The sequence below is a fragment of the Octodon degus genome, unplaced genomic scaffold (genome assembly GCF_000260255.1).
Source record: "Octodon degus isolate 3935 unplaced genomic scaffold, OctDeg1.0 scaffold00182, whole genome shotgun sequence".
Classification (NCBI taxonomy): domain Eukaryota; kingdom Metazoa; phylum Chordata; class Mammalia; order Rodentia; family Octodontidae; genus Octodon; species Octodon degus.
The window spans coordinates 3,756,859-3,763,743 of record NW_004524758.1 but is presented as its reverse complement, the minus strand read 5'-3'; the positions used below and the strand labels follow the sequence as shown (position 1 = coordinate 3,763,743).

Below are 6,885 nucleotides of genomic sequence, written 5' to 3'. Positions count from 1 at the left end.
GGAGGGAGGAGAAGGGGAGGGGAGGGGAGAGGAGGGGAGGGAGGAGGAGAGGAGAGGAGCGGGGGCAGGGAAGAGGAGGCATAGCAGCTGCCTGGCAAGTGTAAGGTCACAGTTTGATTCCCAGTCCCCAAAACAAGAAGTCCAACAGCTCTCCTAAGTAACGTATCCTTTCCCAATCTTTTTTTTCATTGTGATCATGTAACTTCCCTGCTTCCAACACATGAATTTCTAGATTTATCACATAAGTCCAAATTTCTTGGCCTGACAAACAACTTCATTATCTAGTTATTTGCTCATGTTATCTGTGATAGACAGTCTGGCTCCTCTATCTAATAAGTGTGACCTAGAGTTCGTGAACTTACCTATCCATGCCTCAGATTCCATATCTGTAAATACAACCTATAAAACTGACTGCTGAGACCAATTAAGAGTCAGGTGCTATGGACTGAAATAATACATCCCCTGAACTTCCTAGTAAACCTTACCTACTGTGACATTAGAAGGAGCTCTCAAAGGTAGATTTCAGTGAGGTCATAAGCATGGAGCCCTTGGGCAGGCTCACAACAAAAGATACACCAGAGCGCCCCCTTCCACCACGTGAGGACGCAGCAGCTTTCTTCATCTCCAGGCCAACTGTCTTGATCTTGGACACGCCAGCCTCCAAAGCCACCGTCTGCTGTCTAAGGTATTCAGCTTGTGGTGGTGGCAGATGGCCTGAGCTCCCTAGGACACCAGGTAAGGCAATCCCCACAATACCTGGATACAGTTCGCATTAAGTAGCAGCCGTGCATATTCGCTCTGATAATAATTCACTGCCCCAAAATAGCACATCACTCCCAAGTCCACGCCTCAACTCAAGTAATCTCCTCCACTTTTTTGGTTTTCAAAACCTCCATTTTCCCAAATCTGCACTTATATAAACAAAATTACCCCAAAAGTTTGGCTCCTTCTTGCAAGTCTCCTCTACCAGATCAGTCTAGAATAAACGTTCTCACTTTTAAACATATGAAACATTGGCCAGGGGGCCTGGGGAGATAGCTCAGTAGAATAAGCGCCAGCCTGGCAAGTGCAAGGTTCTGAGTGGAAAAAAAAAGAATGAAAGAAAGAAATATTGGCGAGGCCAGGGTGAAAGTTCAGCTGTCTAAGTGCCTGCCTGGCAAGCACAAGGAGCCAGGTTGGAGCCCCAGTACGGCATGCCATGCCAGCCCCGTGCTGAAACCAGGCATGATGGTGCATGCCTGTAGTCTCAGCGCTGGGCAGGCTGTGACAGGAGGATCATTATGAGGCTGAGCTGCATAGTGAGACTCTGTACCAAATAAATGATTTAAAAAATTTAGCATATGAAATATTTACCCAGGTGTCGTCCAGTTAGTTAACTCAACTGTACATTCCACATGGAACACGGCATTAGGGAACCATTATGCCAAATTCCCTACTTCACGCATTAAAGGCTTTGTTGTCATAGAAATGGACACTACTAAATAACTATGGATTGGATGATTAAGCTGCAGAACCCTGGTAGAAGTGCCTTAAAGGAAAACACTGGGGGAAAGAAAAACAGCAGTCTCAAGATTTGCTGCATTTTTTTAAAAAAATGTATTTAGTACAAGGTCTACAGGGTCTCACTATGTAGATCAGACTCGTAGTGATCCTCCTGTTTATAGCCTGCCAAGGGCTGGGATTATAGGTGCGGGCCTCAATCTCCCACTCAGCGTGCCCGGGGGGCAGGGCTGGCACAGCAGGTCCAGGGATCAAACTCCTGGCCCCTGCTCTGCCTAAGCAGGTACTTTAATCCACTCAGCTATTTGGCTGGCCAAAAACTGGAGGATTTTTTTCTTCTTTTTGGCTAGTTCAGGCTGCCTTACGGGCAGGTCTGGTATGGCTTGTGGAGCTGGGGATCAAACTACGGTCCCTGCACCTGACTGCGTTTGCCAAAGCATCAACTGAAACAACTGAGCTAGCCCACAGGTCCCCTTGCTGCATTCTCTGTAAGCAGCAAAGGGCTACACTTCATTCTCAGTACGGTGAATACTGTCCCTGGAAGAAGACATCCAGCAGGGAAGGACATGCTGGGGAAGAAGAGGTGCTGTGCATCAGCTGATGGCTGACCCAGGGAACATCTCTCAAAGTCTACTTTGCATAGAGGCCAATTTGACCTCGTACTCTTGTCACTGGAGGAAAAGCTCCTCAAGGAGTTGCCTAGCTGGAACTGCGTAGCAGCCCCACGCCTGTGATCGCTCTGCAGAAGCAACCTGAGGCGGCTCCTCAGATCACGGAGGGAGGCGGGTGCTCTCAAAGTCTTTCAGTTTCCACAGACCCATTTGCTGAGGAAGCCAGAGCTGGCTCGGACATCCCAAGCTAGTGACAAGTAATCTCTAGAGTCACAAAGAATGCACGATCAAGTAAGTAACTAAACTCCAAGTCAGTCCTCGCTCAGATGTGGCTGACACTCACTAAGAAGCTAGAGAAAACAATCCATCCACATGTTATCACATTATATAAACAAACTAAATATTCCACTACTAGTGCCAGGTTCAAAATTCCACTATTCTATCCACTAGAAAGCAAAACAAAATGCATTTTTCAATATACAATAAATATCCTTATTAAAGAAAATTTGAAAAACAGGATAAAAGAATCTAATACAAAAACAAAAAAGTAGGAAATAGCCATAAAACGTTCCACTCAGAAACTGAATCTGTCAACATTTTGTACTTTCTTCCACATTTCGCCCTCACGTCTTACACCAAGTGTTAGCACACAGTATACACTTGCAGCAGCTGTGTCACTTAAATTATGTCGTAACTGTCTCTTCGTATTTTTCAGAGCCTTGTAACTACAGAGAAGAGGCAGAAAAAAAGATGTGAAATTAAACAAAGTCAAGAAATACCACTCTCAAACTTTGAAAAGAAAAAAAAAAAAGAAATACCACTCTCTGTTCTACAACTACTACTGTACTATTAAAAACCGAGACTTTCCAAAGCCTGGTTACTAGAAGTAAAGTACATACAAATGTCTAGACATATAGAGAGTGCTTAAGAACAGCTACAAGACTTTTAAGTGACAGAGGAAGGCAAAAGTATTTAGTACATCATCACTAGAAAGATACAAAAGAAATAAATTTAGCCTCTAATCCCAAGAAAATTTTAATTGATATCACTGAGAAGGTACAAAACACTCAATCCCAGCAACTAATGTCCACGGTAATTCTGCGTGCAGTAACCCTGGCTCTGTAGGTGATGAAAACCTTTATTCACCTCGTACCCCTAGCCCCTAGCATCGAAAACACTTCCTCGCATATCACAGATTCTTTTTTAACTGTCTGATGCACAGTACTGAACTAAAGACTAAGATATATGATTAAAGATCAGACCAGGAGCCGGGGAGATAGCTCAGTAGAGTAAGTGCTTGCCTGGCAAGTGCAAGGGCCTGAGTTCAATCCCCGGTTCCACCAAAAAAAAAAAAAAAAAAAAAAAAAAGATCAGACCAGATGTGGTAGCACACACCTCTAATCCCAACATTCAGAAGGCTGAGGCAGGAAAATCACCATAAGTAAAGAGCTAGCCTAAGCTGCATAGTGAATTCAAGACCAGCCTGAACTACACTGAGGAAACTGTCTGAGAAAAGAAGAAAAAAAAATAGGATCATTGTGAGCTGAGATTATCAGACAGCATGGACACCACAGGATTTTTGCAGGAAGGAGGCTAACCTATAGAAAACTTGAGATACTCTATAAATGCAACAAAATATAAAGAAAAATGTTTGTGGTCCTTTTATATAGTTCTATTTTTCTACCCAAGGAACACTGGTTTTTCTGCTGCACATTTTAATTACTCATGGAAAATGTAACATGTAAAACATAACAGATAACATTTTAAAACAAAGAAAACACACAAATATACCCGCACAAGAACTAGAACACCTTTGGGACATCAAAACAAGGGCTAATAGGCTGCGGAGACAGTTCAATGGCATAAGCACCTGCTTTGCAAGTGCAAGATCATGAGTTCGATCCCCAAAGAAAATTCAAAAAAAGAACAATTGCTAATTCTCTGATGCTTTCTGTGTGCTGTGACAAGAGGATATAAAATACATTATGGGGGCCGGGGAGCTGGCTCAGTGGAATAAGCACTTGCCTGGCAAGCACAGTGGGCTGAGTTCAATCCCCGGTTCCACCAAAAAAAATAAAATACATTATGGTGCCCCACACAGAGTGCCACAGGGGATGCTGTCCATGCCAAACTAAATGTAGGAGAAGGTGCTTCCCCAAACACTCTTCCAGTATGTCTTGACATTTCAGAAAAGATACTTGCTTATACTGCTGAAATTCTGAGATGGTATACAAAAACTTCGATGTGCATTCAACTCTAGCAGCTGTACATTTACACCACCTGACACTGAGCATATTTTAAGAGAAAGTCCAGCCTCAGGCCCAGGATGTTCCTCTGCAGTCTCTATGTGCCCTAACAAGCTTTTAAACTAATACACGCTTGCCGTGCTATTGCACCGTCTCCATTTTTACACATTCCTACTTTACTAAACTTATGTTTCAAAAAAATTCCAAGAATTTGCAGAGAAGGAATTTGCTCATATCACATGTCTAACAGCTGCTACTAGGACTAAATCCACAGCTTCTTCTGTTACACTATGTGGCCATCTCAGAAAGTATGCTTCGGAAAAGCCTGGTTTCCCTCAGAACAACCAATTAAATAAAGGTAAACCTACCCTAGAGGGCTGACTGCTTTAAGAGGAAACTGCAGAGCTTAGAGGTTGGGTAGCTGATAATTCTGTCCGGATTGAAACACAGTTACTTATAATGAAGTATCTGCAGGGGCTACCCATTCAGTCTCCCTCCCAGCTGCACTCAAGAACAAAAGCCCATCAGCAAGTCATTTAGGAGTAAGCAGCCCACTGGAAGCGCTGCACTCGCTTTCAGGGCAGATGTTCTTTGTTTTTCTTAAAACACACTCAAGACAATGGTAATTAAAGTCTATCAGGTAATTAAGTGGAATTACAATACACATACAGGATAGGCTACTGGGGGGAAAAAAGTTTCAGGAGTCCAAACAAATGCAAAGAGAAGAACTCAAGCATTTTCTCAATTTTTTTACTGGTAATTTTGATTTTTAAATTTTGTTATGCTTCATCACACAAACTATCTTACCCCAAGAAGGCAAACTGTTAATGTTTTAATCTAAATACAGCACTTCTCTCTAGGACATCAAAAGATTTAGAAACCTAACAGTAATTACTGTGTAATCACTCAAAAAAGACATGTGGCATAACATTTGTAACGCTGAGCTGCACCTGTCATCAATTTAACAAAGGAATATTTTATATACAAGTGACATAGCTTTGAACACTTGACAAGTCCATTAAACTGATCCATAATAAGAATCCCACTGCTAAATGCAATACAAGTAACCAAAAGTTGGATTAGCATAAACTGTCTTCTAAATTTAAGACATGCTGAATACACTCTGGGCAAGTACTCAATATGTCCATATTTATTTCTGCATCAACAAATGGGCAAAATAACAATGCTTAAACACTACTGATTAAATGAATTAATTCACATTAAGTTCTTAGAATGGAGCCTAGTAAAGGGCAACAAAGAAACATCTGCTACCATGTCATGAACATTTTAAAATAAAAATAATGAAGGGCAATTAAAAAGGATAATCCTAAAATAAATGCACAGTTCTCATGACCTTTAAAGTATGCACAGGATATACACCAAATAATGGGAAAAGAATTATTTTTTTTAAAAAAAAAGACAGCTATACCCCTTCAAAATGAGTTACGTGGTTTGCAAGATGCGATTCTTCCTCCCAAAATGTGGAGGTACATCCCAGCTCTTAATGGCAAGAGAGCCACAAAATTAGTCTCTCAGGATGGCAAAATCAGGTTAAGGTTATATGAAGCCTTTAGCATTTTCTACTTTTATTACTAAACCACCAAGATGAAAGTATTCCTGAACTAAAGTGCCAAATGTTTCTGTAATAAAAACTGCAAACTTTCATGTAAGCAAATCCTTCCAACAATAGGGAGTTGTTCCAGCCTGTGAATAGGGCAGTGTCCGTGTTACCAACACAGTGGGAGCTGGGCATTCCTGACACCCTTGTCCCCCAGTTAGCCTCTGGTCACTTCTATCTCCCCAGAACAGCACATGAGAAATACAGTTCTGGAAATAACTTTTAGGCTAAGTACACGGTCACCAACGACACGCTGCGACGGCCTTCTCACAAAGCCCTGATTCCTGAGCTTGGGGGCCGACCCGCACTTTTTCTACCCACAATCCTGCGCATCCCCCTAGAATGAACACCAAACACAAGAACCCTTTGTCTTCCTAAATCTGCCCACCCCCCACTCCCGAAGAGTCCTTTGATATTTTAATCTGTATTTTCTGAAAAACATCAAATGGTGCCAACAAAGCCAATGAATAAAGGACCTCAAACCTGCAAACGGTCCTGGCTGGTAACGGGCAGGATAACTACTGGGCAAAAAGTGCGAGAGTGCTTTTGCGCAGTTTGAAACTACAGCGCTGAGTCCCGACGCTGCGCTGGGAACCGACTCGGACCCGGACTCGGCCTCACGGAGCCCGCTCGCGCCAGCCTGGCGGCCGCCCCGACGACCGCACTCCGGGCTCGAGGCAGCGGGGCTGCAGGCTGGAGCCCGCGCGGGCGAGTCAGCCCCTCAGCAATACCCTCGCTCAGTATTTAAAATTAAACAGGCCGGGGACGTCGCCGAGGCCCCGGCTTCAAGCCCCTGTTGTGAACCGGCACCGGGCGGAGGCCGCCGCCTGGCCCGAGGCTCGCGCAGGCCCCGGCGGCCGCACGCAAAGCAGCCGGCCCGGGCGGCCCTGCAGGCTCCCGAGTTCCCGCC

At 43.8% G+C, this 6,885-nt stretch overlaps 1 protein-coding gene across 1 annotated transcript in view; it reads right to left on the bottom strand.

Moving 5' to 3' along the window:
• Jam3 (junctional adhesion molecule 3) overlaps window positions 1–6,885 on the bottom strand; it is a 70,622-nt gene that overhangs the window by 63,420 nt on the left and 317 nt on the right. The window lies entirely within an intron of this gene.